Here is a 22452-nt window from a genome sequence, read left to right as displayed (position 1 = left end):
AACTACCGTCTCGAGCAGTTTGCCGACCTCGTCTAGCAGGCATATCGGCCGGTACGCTGACGGCGAGGTCGTCGGTCGGCCCTCTTTACGGAGCAAGATCAGCCTGCGCCGTCCGCCATGCCCGGGAGTAGGCTCCCTCTTTCAGGCATCTTGTGTAGAGGCGCCGAAATCTGGGGGCCATGACTCCCATCACTTCCCCCCAGATCCGACCCGAGATTCCGTCTGGGCCCGGCGCCACGTTGCGGGAGGCCATTCTTCTGGTCGCCTCCCATATCTCTTCCTCTGTGACTTCCCAGTCATCCCTCCATTCCAAAGTCCGTGTCGGTTTCCGCGGCTGTTCTGCCGCCCTGTCTTCTTGCGAGGGGAACAGCGTCGCGATGATCCGTAGCAGCAGCGTAGGTTCCATTTCCGTCGTTGCCAGGGGGCCCTTCGAGCGCAGTTTCCGCGTCACCGTCCTATACGGCCTTCCCCATGGGTCGGCCTCGACTGTTCCGATCAGTTCGGACCAGGCACGGTCCTTCGAGTTTTTAATCTCCTTTTGCAGCGTGCGCCGTAACATGCGGTACGCCCGGTAGCGCGAGGAGACTTCTTCTTCGTCGCGTCGTCGCCAGCGGCGGGCCCTTAGGTACTGTCTTCGGGCCCGGACTCATCTCTTCCTCAGCTCCGCGATGTCAGGGTTCCACCAGTAGACTGCCCTGCTTCGCACCGTGCCTGGTGTAGCACGTGGCATGGATGCGTCGCAGATTGCTGTCATGGCTCGGCGTAGGTTCTCGGCCTTCTCTTCCACGTCTGTTTCGGTTGTCGTCGTCGGGGCCTCCCAGCTCCAAGCTGTTGCTATGGCAGCCGCCCGGAGTAGATCCCCGTTCATCTCCTTAACCTTCCATCTTGGCGGTGGGCGCGCGTGTCCTTTTCTCGGCGGGCCGCGACCATCGCCTGTAGTCCACGTTCGGGGTACAGGTGTGTCTGCCTCCATGAATATGTAGAGGTGGTCCGAAAGTGTCTCGACCCCTTCAGCTACTCTCCAGCCTGAGATCCGCCTGAATGCATCGAGGCAGGCCCATGTGATGTCGACGCTGGAGCTCCCTCTCCACGCCACGCAGGTACTGGTCGAGCCCCTATTCACCAACAGAAGTCCAAGAAGTCCAACAAGAAGTCTGCCACCAACGCTAGGGCGACCGTGCTCTCCCGAATGGTTTGGTAGAGCAGGTATTGCGCTCGCCTTGACCTTCCCAGGTTAGTCTGGAGGATGCGCATTTTCAGTCCCCTAGTGTCGTCACTTCTATGGCTTCCTCCGTGCCAGCTTCTTTGTTCACAAGCGTAGGGTCTCCTTGCGACGGGGAGCCTTTCTCGTTGCCGCTTGCAGCTGTGGATCCGCGAGTGGCTCCTTTTGTTCCTTTCTTCGGGGGGGGGGGGGGCAGGCTGGTCCACCCATCCTGTGCACAGATGGTGCTTCAAGTGCCTCGCAGAGCAGGCATTTCGGGCTCGCGGCAGTGCATGCTTTCGCTTGGTGCCGCATCTGTAGCATAGGTGCCCCTTTTTGGTTTGCCGCATCTGTAGCATAGGTGCCCCTTGTCCTCCTTGGAGGTGCAGGTCTTGCTTACGTGTCCAATCTCCAGGCACCTGTAACACTGTAAAGGTCTTCGCTCGATGGCTTCAACCTTCGCTGTCGACCAACCTATGGCGACCTGGCCAGCCTGGGCCAGTTTCCTCACTGCACCTGCCGGGGTTCTCCATGCACCTGGAATCTGGGAAACGGGACCAGCCGTCTCTAAACGCGGCAAGCGACGACGGCCTAGTATACCGCCGCATATTCGTCATGGACAGGGACTCGAAGATCTCCTTCCTAGTGGACACCGACGCCGATACATGCGTATACCTGCACAACAAAATACACGGACCCGCGAACAGAAGCTAGTACGAACTGTTCGCGGCCAACGGGATCGCGAAATACGAGATCATCGGATTCGTGGAAGAAAGCCTTCGTTAGGAAAGTGAAGGAAATGGGCGTTGCTGTTAATTGGTTAATCTCTAGGTTGATGGTTGAGGAAGAATGCTAACTGCTCTCAAGAGAAAGTTGCTAGCGGGAAATATCGTACGTGAGAAAAACCAGATTTCCCGTTCCTTTCCGTAGTAGATAATAAATTTAGGGAATACTAAGACAAGGACTATTTGTTCGTTTGAAGAACCTTAGCTAAAGAAATCCTAAGATTTATACCGGGTCCTTAAGCTAGTTGCAAGTATACTATGAAAATGTTTCGACATCTGGCAATCATTTTGTCCGAAGAATAGGGTCTACAGTGACGAGCAAAAGTGTAAACACACTCCGCTGATTTTATGTAAAAGGCGATACTACGACTAATTTTTCAAGTAATCGGTAAAGATTAGGTACCAGTAACTACAAGATACGTCTGTTTAACGAAATGTAATGGTTCATTTTCATTAACATTAATAATGTTGTTACGACCGTTCGCGGAGAGACGCGGTCGCGAGGAAAACGCGTCAGCGGGAGGCGTAAATTCTCGCTACGATTCGGTGAATCGACGCCGCGAAGTAGTCGTTCCCCTGTTTCGGTTAGGATAACAGAGGTGGTTGATATGAATATGACACAGTAGTAAGTTATATTTCACCGTTTATTCCACAACTTATAACGAGGATAGTTACACTGGTGCGTATGTACGAGATGAGTGACTGAGTGATCTGCGGGTGTGTATACCCGCTCGAAGGATGTTGACCGTTCGAAGGATGCAAAAACAGTACTCTTGGGAGACGATGCTGTCTCGGAGGAGAGCTAAGGATGAGTGTGTCTAGCGCACGGGACCATCGGATTTGTTGGTGCCGATGTTATTTAGGAGAGTGAGGGAATAGGCTTCGTTTTTAATTGGTTCAACGAAGGGTCTTAACCGCCCTCGAGGGAAAGTGGTTAGTGGGAGGAAAGTTGCAGCGTACATGACAAAAACTAACTTTCCCTTTTTCGCCGTGGTAGACAATAGTCTTTAGAAATTCTTCCGAAACAGATGTTTGTTTTGTTTGAAGGACCTTTTCTAGGAAATCTATGAAATTTATGGAAGGTCCTTGAAACTATGGAGGATACGCTGGGAGTATTCGAAGACATCTGGTTGCCATATTGCCTGCGGTGTGTGGCCTCGGCTAGGTAGAGTGTTACGCGACGTAACAAATGTACAGAATATTTTATAATAATTGTGTTTTGGAACAATGTTTACAGTTTTGCACGTTTCGTCAGAAACGTTTATGATAGCATGTAAATGTCAATAATCAATAAGGGAAACGAAACTGTTAATAAGCACTGATTGTCCACTGTTTCGCAGTCAACTGTTCCACACCATTGCTAGATTATTTTTCAATTTGATATGCTTAATCCAAGATGAAGCCACTTAGTAAAGATAAAAAGAACAGTATTATTTGTTTGTGTGATAAAGCTTTATCGTTGCGGCAAATTGCAGAGAAATGTGGTGTCAGTCATACGATAGTTGCAAGAATAAGAAAAAGGTATGTTGCCCTCGAAAACTGGAACTATTTCTATGACACATTCTCATCCACAGTGGACCACAATGAAAATTTAACAACGGTCCAAAAGTTCCAACATCTTCGATCATCCATAACTGGAAGGGTCGCGCTGAGTATCCAATCATTGGAACTCACAGAAGCCAATTACTCGATCGCTCTTAACACGTTGAAGGAGAAATTTGACTGTCACCTCAGGATCTGTATGCGTCATTGGGAGTTGATACGCAATTATCCCGAAATGAAGAAGGAAACTCCAGAAGCCATAGAAGATTTGCTGGAAACCGTCAGCGTAAATCTCAAGGCGCTCGAAAAATTAGGTGAGCCTGTAACATCAAATGTGATGATTATCGAGTTGCTCGCGTCGAAATTGCCTTCGTCCAGCATGCGTAAGTGGCAGCGCACATTATCAAACAAAAGAGTGCACTCCTACCAACATCTGATAGATTTTCTGCAAACACGGGCAAACGGAAATCAACTCCTCTCTAAAGTAAAGGAGACAAAAGAGTCAACCCATTAACATGGCCGTCACCGACAAAACGTTCCGCATGAGCGAACCTTCACTACAACCAGCAGGACGTTGGTGTGTCCGACCTGCAAAGGATCCCATGAAATAAAACACTGTAAGGTCTTCAAAACTAAATCGGCAACGAAATGTTTTCAAATCGTAAAAAGGGCATCGCTATGTACAAACTGCCTAGGCCAAGGACATTCGCTTACACAATGTACAGCGGGTTCGTGTCATATATGCGGGCAACGCCATCATACTTACCTACATAGAGAACAAACTCAAGTCATTTCACGGTCGTGGAGCGGTCGGTCGTCGAGCAGTGTTGTCGAGCAGTCGGTCGTCGAGTAGTCGGTCGTCAAGCGGTCGATCATCGAGCAGTCGGTCATCGAGCGGTCGGAGCAAAAGTGACTAAACGAACAGACTACAAAAAAGGAGATCGAGTTAATAAATACCTCTCCAAACGTCACACTGCATCATGATCTGCTGGTCACAGCAAAGATCAATGTTTTAAACAAAAGGGCATTACCAATCCGAGCCAGAGCTTTGCTAGACACTGGATCTAGTATGAATTTCATGACTGAGAAATTCGCAAACTCCCTCGATATGAAACGAAGGAGATGTACGGTCCCAATCGGTGCCCTCGACAACTTGACTACGATCGCGAAGAGCCGGATAACGGCAACCATTGCTTCTATAGATGGCAAATATGAACGTATAGTAACATTCGTGATAATTCCGACAATATCACCATTAGTTCCAGACCAACCAATCGATCGGTCCGCAATCCAGATACCCAAAAATCTAAGATTAACCGACCCAGCATTCCACAGACCAAGCCCGATCGAAATATTATTAAGCTCGGGACCAACTTTAGTATCATTATGTGCGGGCAGATCAAAATACCCCAATCCACCGATATTGAATTGTGTTTGCAAAAGACTCGATTCGGTTGGGTTATCGGGGAGCCCACCCGCCCAATCGGATATACGCTCTTTTCACGCTACCACAACCGACATACAAGCGGATCTCGCACGTTTTTGGGAAATCGACGAGGGACCACCCACCATACATTTTTCAGAATCGGAATTACAATGTGAGGAAACCATGTCCAACGAAACAAGGAAGGGCGATACATCGTCGCCCTGCCATTCAACGAGAAGCTTCCCACGTTTGGGACGTCAAGGTCCGTTGCAATGAGTAGGCTCGCCTCTCTTTATCGCCAATTCCAACGCGACAAGCAATTCGAAACCGCGTATAGTACAGTGATCCAAGAGTATTTAGACTTGGGTCACATGACGAAGATTACGAATAACCGTCCCTCAAACAATTGTTATTATTTGCCGCATCACGGCGTGATAAAGGAATCGAGTGATACCACTAAACTTCGGGTTGGGCTCGACGGATCGGCAATCAGCACCACCGGAGTCTCCCTCAACGATACTCTGTATACAGGACCTACACTACAAGATCTGGTTGAAATTCTATTGAGATTCCGATCACATCAATATGTCCTAACGGGTGACATTGAGAAGATGTATCGACAAATCCTAGTACGCCCAGAAGATCGGAAATATCAACTGATTCTATGGCGTAATTCCAACGGGGAAGTCGAAACATATCAACTCAACACCGTGACATTCGAACTATCGGCCGCCCCATACTTAGCCCTACGATGCCTAAAACAGTTAGCAGACGACGAAAGACATCGATTCCCGCAAGCATTATCGGTTGTACAGCGTGATTTCTATGTCGACGACGCCCTCACCGGGGCCGATACAAAGGAAGAATTATTATCGGTAAGACACGAACTCACGGACCTTCTCAGATCGGCCGGCTTAAACATCCGGGAATGGGCATCCAACGATACGGACATACTGCGAGGGGTATCCGAAAGAGACACAAATTGAAGACTACAATTGGGTGAGTCATAAACGTTAAAAATATTAGGTATTTATTGGAATTCCCAGGACGACGCAATCCTTTACTCAGTTGAACCTACAGCGACCATCACTTGTGTCACAAAACGATCAATTAGTTCGGTGATAGCCCGAATTTATGACCCACTAGGATTGTTCGCGCCAGTGATTGTCAGAGTAAAAATCCTACTTCAACGCGTCTGGACATTAAAAATCGACTGGGATGAATCCGTTCCAGCAGAGTTGCATAAGTGTTGGAAATAAAAACCTTATAACCCTGCGAATCACAGTGTTATATTAACTTAACCACCCTTATTATCTTAACGGAAATCAGGGGATCGATCAACTCGTGGTGTCGATTATTATAATCGTAACGGGAATTTACGACTCCCGTTGACGTATTTCCTCGCGATTGCGTCTCCCCGCGATTGGTCGAAAATACAGATCCCTTTCGAAGTAAGCTGAAATCCAGTAGATTTATCTAGGTACATTTGACATAAAATAAGTAATGTTTTATTTTTTAATATGTAGAGTTTTATGTAAAGAGGATGTAGGTGCATGAGAATTAATGACGAGATTAGAGATTACTTGTTGTTGTTGAATATATTTCAATCGATAAATTATTACACGGTCGTAAACGCGAGTCGTTGGTGCGAAGTATAGTCGTAAAATATAATCGCGAAATAAATACTCGTAAAGGCCTGTCGTGTAACTTGATAAACGCTCGTAAGATACTCAGAAAATACTCTTGATGCTGCTAGATACACAATATGTGCTCGATATGTACTGTCGTTCGCGATTGTGTTCGTTTATTTATACTGGTAGGGGGAGAGTCGGAAAATTGAAACTCGTCTTGATTCGACGGTTGCATGTAGCGGTGACATTTGTCGTTATGTTTCATGCGTCAAGGCTAAGGCGTCGTCCTTTGACTCCTGTGCCGCTACAAATAGCTGGCTTCGAACATAAGAAGAAACCTACTAGTATTGATTTAAATACATTGCGGTTATGTTTCCAAGCTTTCTTAGGGGGAACACAGAAAGAAATGTTCAATATATCATTACCATCAGTGGTATCTGTTTCTATCGTTCGCGGAGAGACGCGATCTCGAAGAAGCGCGTCAACGGGAGTCGTAAATTCCCGTTACAATTCAAATAATCGACGCCACGAATCGATCGATCCCCTATTTCGATTAAGATAATGGGAGTAGTTGAATGTGTATAACGCTGATATTAACAGATTATAATCTATATATTTTAAACAATAGCTTCAATATTTGATACAATTGTATTATGTTGACTGCCAAACTACGAGTGAGTACGAAAATACTTGCAGAATTAAAGATTCCGTTAAAAGGATTCTGTTTATGGTGGTTCCTTAGGTTTATTGAGGGTCTGAATAACGGTGCGTGGGCCTTGGACGGTCAGACAATGAAGGACGGTGCACAGGTATCAGGACGTAACAGGTATCTGACCCTATATTTGATAAAAGCATGTTCCAGTTTATTATATTTTATATTTCGCTTTGAAAGAGAATCAGTTGTTTAATTATACTTTAAATATCTAACTATTTCAGCGGTAATGTCAGGTCTTGTGATTTGGGAGCTCAGTCGCTCTAATATGCCGGTGGCTAGTGGTACGAAAAAGATTTTATTATACGAGAAGATGGAATGCAAGTTAGATTTTCCAGGGAAAAGGGCGGATAAATAGTTTAGGAAAGATTCGGTGATTTAGAACTCGCTCGTGTACGTAAACAGGTATGTACAATTTTTAACGTTTGCGTAGAATATTACGCATTTTATATATTCTACATCTTTATTGAGTTAATTTAATAATTTGTTTTATGTTTATAAGCAACAAAAATACACAGGACACCCACATATAGCACGCAACCGGTGCAAGTTTTATCAACTAAGTATATCAACTAAGAAGATCTTCGAATGCTGCGAGAAGTAAACCGTTACCTTTTTAGATGTCTCCTGTCGATGCAAGTATCACCATAATCGCTTCTCCACAAGCGCAATCTAGTATCCAAACGTTGAGGCAATTCAAAGCTTTTGTATAGCTATTGTTTAAAACGTAACACACCTTGAACAATTTCAATACGTAATACAAGCCACAAGTATTGCCAGATTGTGTGTCACCAATGGAGTACAGTCCATACGACTCAGTACTTACTCAATCAAAACTATCAATGTAATATCAATCAACAAGCAGTCATAACGTATAACCGGATCATCAACTGGAACGTATGTACAACAATTTCCATATATAGATGACATATCACAAATACAGTCGCATGAAAAATTAATGTTATACAGGGTAACACAAAACTATAACGAAGGATTTTATTGTAGATATGTATAGCAGACAGAATAATTTTGACTTGGGCCTGAATCAACTTCTTTCGGCAAAACTCGTCGATTTTGAAATAGCTCTTTCTGAACATCTATCCAGAGGATTATCCATTTCAGATTCTATCAAGGTATCAAGGTATGATATATTACGAATCTATTTATCATATGACAGTACCTATCAAATGAATGAGAAATTAATGTTATTAAACCTGTTGGAATACAACGATATCAATCGCATGCAGATAAGGTAATTGATCGTACGGATTCTTCCCTTGGTTGCCCAGCGCCATCCCCACTAGCGTGCGTTCGTGAGATGCACCACGGCGGCTAGCACGTGCATGCTCTTTCGAAAAATTCACCGGAAGAAGCGTGAGGATATGGATGGAACATTCTAGATGGGCACGTCGAGAAACTACTAGAAGGTTCTGTGCCACATGTGACGCCACACAGACACCCACACAGGTCACACTCATTACTGCATGGAGAGTGGGGCTCTAAACCTTTTCAAGGGCCATGAGTCACTAAGCCAGTTAGTCTGTGAATAACTAGCCAACTGTCTACATTCCAGAACGCACATTTATAACTCTTGAAATAATTGTTTAATAAATATCACATTGTATTATTTCAACACAAACATTGTGTCTTCCACAGATTATTAATCTTAATTCCAAGATTAAATTCTAACAAAACCTTTTTCTTTTTTTGTGCGAGGAGGAGAAAATACTGTTACGCATGCTCAGACTGGACATTGTGGGTCTCGGCCGATGGCGTTGCTATACCCACTAAAATCCCCTCCTCTATCCGCTCCTCTTCTCTGCGAGTATCAACCGCGAAACCGTCTTACAGCATTACTTCAGGGTTGGGCTTAACTACGCACCACTCCCTAATACTTGGGTCTCATTTCTTTTTCTTACCCCTCTTATTCTCCTCCTCTCTTCAAATTTCTCCTGCGTCATTTTTGCCAGCATGATTTTTCTGCACAAGGCCTGAAACCTTGACGTTCATCTCGATTACCTTGGGGATCCGTTTGCCCGTCAAGAATATCACCTCAGTCTTCTCACGAGCAATTCCTAATCCACAATCGGCACACCACCGCGAAATACTCTCATCGCCAGTCCCTTGCTCACGCTGATCATGTCACTCAAACTTGTTCCCCCGTTTCTAGAGAACGTGTAATCTTCGCGCGTCATCCTAATTGGTACAATTCCATTCTTCATTATCATATTCAGGAGGCAAGTTCCCCTGCGGTCATTTACACTGCCACCCCACGCGGTTGCCTTTGAATTGAAGTCACCGGCGATTACCATCGCTGGGACACACGTAAGCGGAGGCCTTCCATTTATCCCCTATACGCTCCTCCACTGTCTTGATCCTTTTATAAAAGACCGAGGCCGGATCTTCTCTTGAACGGATATCGTCTGTAAATATTCTTTTTTGAATCGATATTTCTTGGCCCGGAGCTCAACCGTGTAGTAAAGGGGCAAGATGTCCGTAAGCACACACAGTTCTGCGTGGGACACTGTGCGATACCCCGTAAATGATCTTACCAGTGCGGCCCTTTGCGCCCTCTTACGAGCATTCCTATTCTTGTTCCTTTCTACCGCCTTTGCCCATACAGACGCCGCATACAGCACCACCGATTCCCAGACTCCATAATAGAGTTTCCTCGCAGAGCCGGTGGGACCGTTCACATTGGACAGCAGCGATCTCAATGCTCCCATAAGTCAATGTTATTAAACCTAGTTGGGAACGAATGGAAAAATAAATGCAGGACGAAGCAACATCGAAAATATTAATGACATAGCCGACAGTTTTACAAGTATTACTAAATAATACTTGTTGCGACCGTTCGCGGAGAGACGCGGTCGCGAGGAAAACGCGTCAGCGAGAGGCGTAAATTCTCGCTACGATTCGGTGAATCGACGCCGCGAAGTAGTCGTTCCCCTGTTTCGGTTAGGATAACAGAGGTGGTTGATATGAATATGACACAGTAGTAAGTTATATTTCACCGTTTATTCCACAACTTATAACGAGGATAGTTACACTGGTGCGTATGTACGAGATGAGTGACTGAGTGATCTGCGGGTGTGTATACCCGCTCGAAGGATGTTGACCGTTCGAAGGATGCAAAAACAGTACTCTTGGAAGACGATGCTGCCTCGGAGGAGAGCTAAGGATGAGTGTGTCTAGCGCACGGGGCTATCGGATTTGTTGGTGCCGATGTTATTTAGGAGAGTGAGGGAATAGGCTTCGTTTTTAATTGGTTAAACGAAGGGTCTTAACCGCCCTCGAGAGAAAGTTGTTAGTGGGAGGAAAGTTGCAGCGTACGTGACAAAAACTGACTTTCCCTTGTTAAGCCGTGGTAGACAATAGTCTCTAGAAATTCCTCCGAACCAGATGTTTGTTTCGTTTGAAGGACCTTTTCTAGGAAATCTATGTGATTTATGGAAGGTCCTTGACATCATGGAAGATACGCTGCGAGTATCCGAAGACATCTGGTTGCCATATTGCCTGCGGTGTGTGGCCTCGGCTAGGTAGAGTGTTACGCGACGTAACACTCAGCAACTGTATTCAAGAACACGAAATAAATTATTTGGAAACTTAATAAAACATATTGCGTTTATTAAACCTTCCCAGCAACTTTGATATTTCTTTTTGTTAGTTCTCAAAATATTGTGTTACATGGATGATTTTTTCATTTTATACTTTGTAAATGTTACATACAATATTATATTGTTACTCGCACTACACAAGAAATGTAAAGCGAGATAGAAGAAGAATACGTCATAACTCACGAATAGTACGAGCCACAACTATAAGGACATGGAATTAAAAATATAAAATTTAAGGGAAATAAAAGATACGACGCGAACAAAAACTGTAATATCACAATAAAGCGCACAATTGAAGGCACCTACGGATTTTCGCATTTCTTCTCCCACTGTTAGCAGAAATATTTGCTTATCTTTGGGCAATAGATTTAAACATTAGATTCAACTAGAATCAAACATACGATAAACACTTATTATACAAGTTATAGTACCATGCCAGAATAATTTACTTATAATTCTCAATGAGAATGGATTGTAAAATTCTTCCAAATAAAAAAAAAAAGATCTTTGGGCAAGACTTGCGAAACGACATTGGTGTCCACAGACAGCATTATTATAGATAACTTATATACATATTAGATATCAAAAGCAAGAAGGAATCGTAGAAATGAAATCCATAACAGTAGGAAATGTGCAGAATGTTAGTTTAAACGTCCAATAGCTACCGAAATTGAAAGTGAAGAAGAGAAAGTTTGAAAAGAATCAGAATTAATCATAGAGTAAACGGAAATCCATTCTTCGCCATCAATGGAGATCTCAATCGCCAGTAGTTTACAGTAATAAATATTATCCCTGTTTTATAACTCACATAAAGAATCAATATCAGAGTCTTGTTAATAAACGTATGACTAAATAATTCGAATAAATCACCAATTCAGAAGATATCAGAAATATTTATTTATTGCAAGAAAACTTTAATCCTTCCCATGCTAGTACTTCTGCACATAGTGGGTAAGCTGAAACGTGGAATTTTATTTACCAGTCGTATTGATACGCTGGTTAACGATGAATTGAAATATCGAGGATACAACGGTTTGAAAATTCAAAGTAGTGCCGCGCTTTGAAAGGGTGCGACAAGTTTTTAAAACTATTTCATTCAGTCGTTTGCCTTGTTTAAAAAAAAAATATGGAACGAGAATCGAACTAATCGAAATAGTTTAACGACTATTTCTGGTGGCAGCTACTACCGTTTTGATCTATGTTGAAGTGGTCACCACTTCTAAGAAAACTCTACATCTGGTCTTTTTAGTTTTCTCAAGCACTGAAGCCATCGACAGCGCGTAGACAAAAGACTGCGACGAAGTCAGACCATAAACAGTAGACAGGCGACGTTGGCTTTGTCACATAATTTTTAGGGTTGGTTGATGAAAATAAAATATAGTTGAGACGTAACACAACTATTAACTTTGTTTTAATTAAACTTTATTATGAATTCAGCAATCACAATGTAACACGCACTGAATTAACATAAATCACAATTCACTCCAACCACGTTATGTAAGACTTAGTTACAATACCTTAAGTACGCGACTTATAAGTGTAGAGACTGATATAGATATGTTGACTATTCTAAGGATACAAAATAAGTGAAGTTTTACTGACGATACTGTGTTTCAGGAAAGCTAGAGGTGGGTGTGTCTAAGGACACGGGACTATCGGATTTGTTGATGACAATTTTGGTTAAGCAAGTGAGGGCAGTAGACACCGTCTCCGATTGGATAATAAGACGGTTGGTGGACCAGGAAGGGTTTTAGCCGCCCTCGCGAGAAAGTTGCTAACGGAACATACCAGATGTGAAGAAAACCAACTTTCTAAGCTAACACGTGGTAGACAATAAACGTAAAGGGAAATCTAAGACAGGAAATACTTGCTTGGTCCGAAGGACCTTAACTATGAAAATGCCAAGGCCCCTGGTGGGTACTTAAGACTATTGAGGCTGCGCACCAAGGATATGCAGACATCTGGGTGCCATCCTGTCCGTGGTGTGTGGCCTGGTCTCTGATGTGAATTGACGTTACAGCTTCGGGGTTTTCAGTTATTCGGTAACACAGCTAGCGTGCGGATCTGGACCAGCTCAAATTGTATTCTTACTTATAATTACACTTCTATTTAAATATATTTTCTGCCTTACAATTTATCCACGAGTTTTCTCTGTTTACACATCGAATAACCCCAACAATTTAAATTTAATTCGAGAAATCTAAGATTCAACATCTAGACTAACATGTAGCGGTTACGAACGTAAAGGGAAATCTAAGACAGGAAATACTTGCTTGGTCCGAAGGACCTTAACTATGAAAATGCCAAGGCCCCTGGTGGGTACTTAAGACTATTGAGGCTGCGCACCAAGGATATGCAGACATCTGGGTGCCATCCTGTCCGTGGTGTGTGGCCTGGTCTCTGATGTGAATTGACGTTACAGCTTCGGGGTTTTCAGTTATTCGGTAACACAGCTAGCGTGCGGATCTGGACCAGCTCAAATTGTATTCTTACTTATAATTACACTTCTATTTAAATATATTTTCTGCCTTACAATTTATCCACGAGTTTTCTCTGTTTACACATCGAATAACCCCAACAATTTAAATATAATTCGAGAAATCTAAGATTCAACATCTAGACTAACATGTAGCGGTTACGAACATCCAAGATCTAGATCAGATCCTAACAATATGTACGCATATGTACACATTTTATTTAATCACTTTATATTTATATTTCTTTAGTTATTTTAGAAGTTAAACTATGTTCTACAACATATCGATAATGTGATAATCATTCCTGATTTTATTCATTAGTTTTAAATACCGCATAGTGCTGCGGAATCTTGTTCACAGTTAAACTACAAATTACATCGTGTCTCTTTATTCTTTTAGCTTTAGTGTGGATGCATATCCCCAGTATATACTCCAGGGTCTCAGCCATAACCCCGCACCTTTTAAATTTCTAATCTATTTTGTTATTAGCTCTTCTGAACGCTACTTGTGATGTTCTCGATTAGCCCGATTTTCATTCTACGAGTCTGACACGTGATATTCATGTTTGGTACAAAATTTTTATTATGAGTCATTGTTCAGGTATAGAGAGGATTCAGAAATACTCTGAAGACCTCGATAACCTTGCACGCACATGTCACAGGTGAAATTCGACCAACTATGCGATAAGATAGCAAATTCCAAACGCCTTATCCTGAGTGACCACCGGGGTAGCATCCGGTCACTTTACCCGTTCTCAGAAATATATGATAAGTACGACCAAAGTCTTTTCCCACTCCAACGAATAAAGAATATAAATACTCCTCCCAAAATCATCCAAGTCAGTCTGAATAAGTCCGAACCAGTGTACATATTAAAAAGTCTATCGTTGCGAATCGCGAATAAAGAGTTACCATTTAATTATTGTATAAAAAATTGAGTGGAAATAAAGAACTCGATTTCCTGTTTGGAGATCGACATTTTTTTAAGTCATTTGTTGAATGTTTACTTTACACACGCTTGTTGTCAACCGACTCCTCTAGATTCTTCTAACATCTTCCAATCATCTTTTGTCTCAACTGAGACCTGGACGCCCTCTGACGTTTACACACACATTCACATGTACAGTGTAAATGTATCATCTACCTAACAGTCATACTCGTCAAAGCACGCCAAAGGATAAGCTACCCAGATATTGGAACAACGCATAGAATCATTGAATCTCATACGTTGCAATATAGGATTCTGTACCGTAAAGTGGACGCTTCATATTCAACAGGAATCCCTCCAGAACGCCGATTATTCTCTCTCACTATCGATCTTGTATTTGCTGCAGTTGTTCAGTTCAACTTCCAAATACCTCACCGCATTCTTTATTTTAATGATCGTGTTCGCAGTTTCCATTTTAAAATTCCTGGGAATACTTTTAGCCGGCCACTTTTCTCCACAGCCATCCTCAAGTTATGTTTTACGTGTTATGTGTTACAAATATTTGCTATATTGAGGAGTTCGTGACATCTTCGTATCGAGCGATGTATCAGGCTCTAATACAAAGCCGGAACGATAAGATTAAACGAAACAATGACACACAGTAAACTCGCACGATGTAAACAGAACAAGTCTCTATTGCAACAATCAAAACTCTGGACAAACGTAACAAATATTCTACACTTAATTTAAGTTAATTTTGAATTTAAATTGCCAAGCGCGACGTATTCCACCCAGCTGCAGTTGCTGGCCTGTACGCTCCATTACAGCTAGGTCGCCCCATCTCACCTCGACAAACCGCGAAGAGCACCCCGGCAGACCGGACCAAAAGACAGCGATCAAGCCGTCAAGATTAGCCGCTCTCCGAAAGTCGTCAGGCAGCCCGTACGACTCAGTCGCCACGCCAATAACCCTATACCTGCAAGGCTCTGGGACATCGAATCCTAAGCGCGGCAGAAGTGATTGAGTTTGACTTCGAGGAACTTTAGCAGGTTCGAGGGTCAGTATTAAAAGCTGTATAAATCGGCTGAATTTCTAATTCTAGAACCATTCGGCAACAAGGTGCTATTCAACATTTTTGTCCCATTTTTGAACCATAAACAATGTCGCGAGAGAGCCGAGAGAGATGTGTCGTCGGGCCTTCAATTGAATAGTTTCGTAGAAAAGGCCTACGTGACCCTGGCCACGAGTTGTTGCGGAACACGTGCGTGGTGGGGCTAAGACAAAGGGACAAAGGGCTGCTAAGGGAGAAAGGCGAATTAACAGTCAGTGTCAGTGGAGAAGCCAGAGAGTGTGAATTGAGAAGTCAGGGAGTGCGAGTTGCATTGTCGAGAGAGTGTTGCTAGTGTAACGTCAATTCATATCAGAGACCAGGCCACACACCACGGACAGGATGGCACCCAGATGTCTGCATATCCTTGGCGCGCACCCTCAATAAGTCTTAAGTGCCCACCAGGGGGCCTTGGCATTTTTATAGTTAAGGTTCTTCGGACCAAGCGAGTATTTCCTGTCTTAAATTTCCCTTTACGTTTATTGTCTACCACGTGTTAGCTTAGAAAGTTGGTTTCCTCCACATCTGGTATGTTCCGTTGGCAACTTTCTCGCGAGGGCGGCTAAAACCCTTCCTGGTCCACCAACCGTCCTATTATCCAATCGGAGATGGTGTCTACTGCCCTTACTTCCTTAACCAAAATTGTCATCAACAAATCCGATAGTCCCGTGTCCTTAGACACACCCACCCCTAGCTTTCCTCAGACACAGTATCGTCAGTAAAACTGCACTTATTCTGTATCCTTAGAATAGTCAACATATCTATGTCGGTCTCTACTCTTATAAGTCGCGTAGTTAATGTATTGTTATAACTAAGTCTTACATAACGTGGTTGGAGTGAATTGTGATTTATGTTAATTCAGTGCGTGTTACATTGTGATTGCTGAATTCATAATAAAGGTTGATTAAAACCAAGTAAATAGTTGTGTTACGACTCAACTATATTTTATTTTCACCGACCAACCCAAAAATTACATGACACTAGCGTTGTCGAGAGAGTGTGATCCGCGTGTGAGAGAGAGCGTTTTATCCGTGGTGACGAGAGTTGCAAATTAACTATTTAGTCGTCTAAATTATAGTACGTTATTGTGATTAGTTCATGCTAAACAACCATCGTTTCCTGTTTAATCAACATCTGTCCAATCCATTCATTGTAAATAAATTAATTGTAGTAGTAAGATACTACAATAGTAAAAACACAACAATTCAATATAATTATTTAATAATATATACTTAACATAATTATTTCCTTTTTTCATGCTATTTTTTAAAACATGTTAGGCAGAGTGCCAGTTGGCCCTTACAACGATTACAATATGTTGTTACCTTTTTGGCTATTTTCGCGGCATATTCTCTACCTTTTATTTTAGAAATGCGTTTATAGCATTGTTTACACCGCCATCTCATTTTTCTTGCGGGCCCTTGGTACGACTGCAGAAAATGTGAATGTTTTTTGGGCAGTATTTCATTTTCACTTGGCATTTCTTCTCTGTGGGGATTCACTGTACTTAAAAGGTGATCAATAATTTCTTTGCGAAATCTTAAGACTTTGATACTTTTAGTACCCCATTTTCTATGTACATACCACGCATTTACGAGGCAAGTCCCTCATATTAATTCTATTACAAGTTTTCTCCATTTTATGGTTCTGCGCAAATAACTATAATATCTCATAACTCATAAAGCCACGCCGTTGCTGTTTTTATCTTGCCTGCGGCGGTAGAGATTTTTTATTCATTTTTATAATGCCACAAATAAATATTTTTTTTTGCAGAAGTTCCTCGGCCAAAGGGGCACTAGTATAAAAGCTACCAGTAAATAATATACGGCCTTCAAATAATAATTCACCTATCAATGCCATTATTACATCATGCGCATGTGTTCACTATTCTGGTTGCATTTTTCCGGCATAAATATGAATATTATGGGTGTAAACTTCCGGAAGGCACAGTTTATAAAATTTTACCCCATACTTATGCCGCTTGCCTGGAATATATTAGCGAAAACTGAGGCATCCTTCCCACGGAACCATGATTTCGTCAATTACAATATTTTTACCAGGTTTAACAGTGTTTTTGAACGTATGGACAAATGCGTCAACAATATTTCTAAGTTTATACAAACGATCCTCAGTCCTAGCCGTGGAATTGTCGGAAAGACATAAATATTTAAGTATCGATATAAACCGATCGCGTTTCATCGCGTTTTGTATACGTGAGTTCCAATATATCTTCTTTCGAGACCAGTATAATCTAATTTCAGATAGCGGCGCTACACCCATGAAAAGCAGGATACCAGTAAAAGTGTTCAATTCGTCTTTTGTAACAGGTTTCCAGGCCAGTTGGTGTCTTCTGCTGCTAGATGCAGAGTTCTCCATGCATTGTACAGCATATTTATTCGTTTCCTCAACGATCATTTCTAATATATAGTCCGTAAGGAATAACTTATATAAAAAGCAGGGTCGTCGCAGTCCGTGTTATCAATTAACAACTCTTCTTCTTGCGAATACTCATTCATGGCTTGATCTCTTTCTCTTATTTCTTGGCATCCTTCATAAAGATCCTCTTCGTCTAAATCCGATTCGAAATCTTCTTCTTCCGTGGTATTGTCGTTTAGTTCGTTAGCTAACGGTTCGTTGTCATCACTTGCCTCGTCTGAAGAAGTTGAAAATATATGTGCTGTTTGTATAATTCTCCTGCTTCCAATTACTGATTCATCAGACGAATCACTGATCTTCATATCCACGGTATATGATATATTATTTAGATGGGCAAAAATTAAAAAAGAAAAATGCTAATACCAATCTAGAAGAAAAGAAAATTTTGATTACCTTTACACTTATTAGAAGAAATGTGTGCTCGGGAAACTCGTTATGTTCTCAATAATCATCCCCAGTTACTAGATCACACATTATATATTTAGAAAGTGCCGGCTGGGGCGAACTCGTTCCCTCAGAAATCATTGATTTCTCTCACTATGTGTGGGCGGCCCTAAAAGTCAAATTCGGCCGCTGGAAAATCGCGTGATGGTCCTCATCGGGCCACTTAGCCCGACAGTATATCATTCTTCGGCGGTCCTGGAAACAAAACTCTAGTGCATCAACTCGCACCTTGGAAGTATTCGGGCCTCGAGTGTTAGGTCACCTGGAAATCGTTAGTCAGGGGTTAGACGGAATTGTCGCTCGCACTCAACATAATTTATGACTAAAACTTACATACGTCCTAACACTATTTTCGTCGTGCACGTTCCTTACGCGCGCCGTTGTTCTCCGACGAACATGCATGACTATTCTTTTGTCCTGTACGGAACTGAAAAATTTTTTAATTTGCACTATGAACATTTCTTATAGAAAAATGCTCACAGAATTGCGTACGATGGTCAGAATTCGCGTCAGACCTCTACTTTTTGAGAAAAATCGAAAAGAGTACAAAATTATGGCCAAAGCTGGTCCCGTCAGCTTTACTTAACATTTATATGTCGAGTCAACGTCCGAATCTGGGCCCGAGTCGTCCTCGTGGCGGGGGCTTGGGACAGGTAAGGATTCCTCACTGAAGCTATCCATGTTTTCTCTTTTACACTGAAGTTATTTTTATTGACACACACGAAATTGTTACAGAGTTGACACAAACTCACAATGATCACACACTCGCGACGCTAGTGACAATGGTCTTAGGTTCGATAACGAATCCGCGGACAACGGGGCGGTAGTCGTACGCACTCGCAAAAATCTAAATCGGATTCTGTGTTAATATTCACTGACCGTAAGGCGTTAATCTTTTTTGTCGATGAGATCGCAAGAGAGAATGACTTTCCGTCCCGGTGATACCTCAGAGGAAAACTATGACGGGGTGTGTCTAAGGACACGAGATCATCGGATTCGTCGGGGATATCCTACGTTCGGAAAGTAAGGGAAATTGACGTTGCTGCCAATTGGCCAATCTCCATATCGGTAGTTAGAAAAGGATGCTAGCCGCCGTTGAGGGAAGGTTGCTAGTGGGAGACGTCGTTCGTGGAAAAATAGGTCTCTCCTGTCTTCCTGTAACTGGGACAAAGACTGTGTATCTGTTGAAGGATTTTAGGTAACTAGATTGTTGAAGTGGTTACCACTTCTAAGAAAACTCTACATCTGGTCTTTTTTAGTTTTCTCAAGCACTGAAGCCATCGACAGCGCGTAGACAAAAGACTGCGACGAAGTCAGGCCATAAACAGTAGACAGGCGACGTTGGCTTCGGGGTTTTTCAGTTATTAGGTAACACAGCTAGCGTGCGGATCTGGACCAGCTCAAATTGTATTTTACTTATTACACTTCTATTTAAATATATTTTCTACCTTACAATTTATTCACGTGTTTTCTCTGTTTACACACCGAATAACCTCAACATAGATATTAGTGTTTATAACGGTCCTCGGGCTAGCCGATCACGTATTGCGGAGATGCGTCGGCATCTGGTAAACATCCTGCCCGGAGAATAGGATCTGCGTGTGGCGAGCTACGGGACAGAAACCGTTGGAATGTTTATTGCCACGTGTCGCTACAAATCTTTCTTTTAAGGAGAGCTATAGGGTTACTCAATGCCTTTGTTAGATGGAGAGTTCGTCCCGTTGACCGCGGCTACGTTCGGCGACTAATTGTCACCTTGAGTTCAAGCTCATTGGCACAAGTCTCAAACAAATACAATTGGGTAGAATGACGGCAAATCGTTTAATTACAACTGTAGATTTTAATTACAATGTTTTTATGGATTTTCCCGAGGTTTCAGAGGGAAGGCACCGGTGTCCTCTTATCTCCGACATATAGATATATGCAACTTGATATTGTAGAACCCATTCATTCATTACGTGATTCATTAAACCCAATAGGAATCGTATAGCTTTTGTAATTTTGTATAAATTGAGGTCAAAGTTGAAAAATTGCGGTCGTATCGAACAGTCTAATCTGACCCAGCGCCGCTCCACAAAGCAAGCCTTGCATTCGGGCGTCACCTCACAGCGAAAACCATGAATATTGGCGCTGGCGTCAACGTGTTAAAGTTAAACATTCAAATAATGCACATGGAACTGGTATAACGATTATGACGCCTTTTCAACGGAAATGGACACGAGAATGAAATAACGAATTGATGACGACATTGAAAACGGAAATGAAAACGACAAGGGAGAAACGAATTTATGACAAACTTGTCTATATCCTCGAACTACTTTATTCTGATAAAGAACATGGATAGATTAACAAGAAAGAAGAAAATTATGGCTCAGGGGGTGTCAGAGCCTCCAGGACCCATCGGTGTTGCGGGTGGTACCTCGCCAGGCTCGCCCCGACGGTCATCAAATGATTAGGTGAGGAACAACGTGAGGATGATCAGTCCCAGGGCCACCTCTAGCACGGTAAAAGCGACCGGGGACCAGAAGCGTGGAGAGAGAGAGAGAGAGAGAGAGCGACGTTGATGGTAAACGTGACAAAGGCTCCATAATATCGAGAAGGGTGCCATTAAAGTGGCGGACCCGTTCAAGCCTGGACGAAGATTGGAGAGGAGTCCGGTAAGAAGAGAGGTAACTGGACAGGATAGCGAAATGGAGGTTGCCTCCCAAGAGAAGTTGACGGACCAGGGTAGCTATCTGATTCCGAATTCCAATAAGAATAGAAGATTCAGGGAAACGAAGGAGGAGGAGAAAACATTAATGAAGAACAGAGGAGTTGGTGGCAGAATCAACAACGATGGAGCGATGGTTGAGCGGTCTTCCGCGGATGAAGGTAGAGGTCCAACGTCCGGTCTGCGGGATCTTAATTCTATGCGGCCCGTACGGACGGCACGCAGCCAGCGCTGACGATCGCTGTGGACGGAGTACTTTTTCGTTAGACTGAACTCTGTTGATTGACTATTCAAAGCGCAAATCGTAATAAGTTATAGTAATTCTTTTGCACGAGATTAAATGATTCAAGAGCGTTATTTTTTAGTATTAATTATTCATTATAAACATTGAAATTTACAATAAACTAGAATTTGGGTAATAAACTAGAAAACAATAAACTAGAAAACTAAATTTAGTAAATATAACACAAGTTAATAATTCAGTTGTGTGTGAAAAATTTCAAAACAATTATCGATACATAATCCGACATCGCATTTTCTGCATTCGTATCGCGTGCCGGTCCTTCTCTTATTTTTCACACAAACAACTATTTTCTTCCTGATAATTGTGTTGTGCCGGCACGATTAGGGCATTTTGATGGAAAATGCCTATCAATTAAACGAAATAGTAAATCCTCAGACTTTCTCTTTCCTCCTGCTATCATGCTTCTACGTTGGAAATATTTTCGTAAAATGTCTCTTATCAACGCTAAATGAAATTCGATATCAAATGAAGAAACAATATCAGCAGGAACGTTACGAAATACGGTCTAAACTAGGAGATATCACAGCCTTCCCAGAGGAGATTAAGACAGAGGAAGAGCACATTGGGGAAAAGTGAAGAGAAGAGTGGCATTATTATAGGAGTGACAATTGATCGAAGAGGTTGGCGGCAAACACCTGCACTTTTAGGAAGTGTAGAAGAGAAATAAACCACATCACGATGCAGATCCTGACAGGAATCTTTACGTTTATCGCAAAACTATAAACAAAGAAATACCAAATGCATACCAAATGTTGGGACTGCGACTATGAAGGAGACGATGCTGAGCATACGCTGTTTCACTACCCTAGGTGGATACGTGAAAGGACTGAGTTGCAGAACTATATCGGCACACCTCTGACAATGGATAATTTTATTGAAGTGATGATAAAGAAGGAAGATAACTGGACTAGGTTCCAGACTTGGTGTAAGAAGATTACGACGACGAGACAAGTTCAGGAGAGAAATCTTGAGAGAAGAAGGACTGTGAGGTGAAGACCTGGACTAAAAGAGGAGTACTAATGCCGAAAGACTGTGCCGGGGTTGGTACTTGTACTGCGAGTGGAGCGGATAGAGAAAGGGCTTTTAATGGGTGTCACCACCTGCGAGTCTGACATAACCCAGTGACACAGTC

At 42.7% G+C, this 22452-nt stretch overlaps 1 protein-coding gene and 1 long non-coding RNA gene across 4 annotated transcripts in view; one reads left to right on the top strand and one right to left on the bottom strand.

Annotated features, from left to right (window-relative positions):
* The window catches only part of LOC126872666 (serine/threonine-protein kinase fray2-like), a 306704-nt gene that overhangs the window by 281973 nt on the left and 2279 nt on the right, over positions 1-22452 (bottom strand). The window lies entirely within an intron of this gene.
* LOC126872689 (uncharacterized) lies at positions 1545-8936 on the top strand. 3 transcript variants are annotated; one of them, XR_007692122.1, is made up of 6 exons: positions 1545-2092; positions 3462-7411; positions 7522-7702; positions 7918-8194; positions 8303-8438; positions 8545-8936. It is a non-coding gene; the product is annotated as an uncharacterized LOC126872689 (long non-coding RNA). The 3 variants fall into 3 exon arrangements; XR_007692121.1 differs by having other exon boundaries at positions 3224-7411; XR_007692120.1 differs by lacking the exon at positions 1545-2092 and having other exon boundaries at positions 3181-7411.

Source organism: Bombus huntii, chromosome 13 (genome assembly GCF_024542735.1).
Source record: "Bombus huntii isolate Logan2020A chromosome 13, iyBomHunt1.1, whole genome shotgun sequence".
NCBI lineage: Eukaryota > Metazoa > Arthropoda > Insecta > Hymenoptera > Apidae > Bombus > Bombus huntii.
Note: the sequence above shows the minus strand (reverse complement) of the source record. Positions and strands in the feature narration are given on the sequence as shown.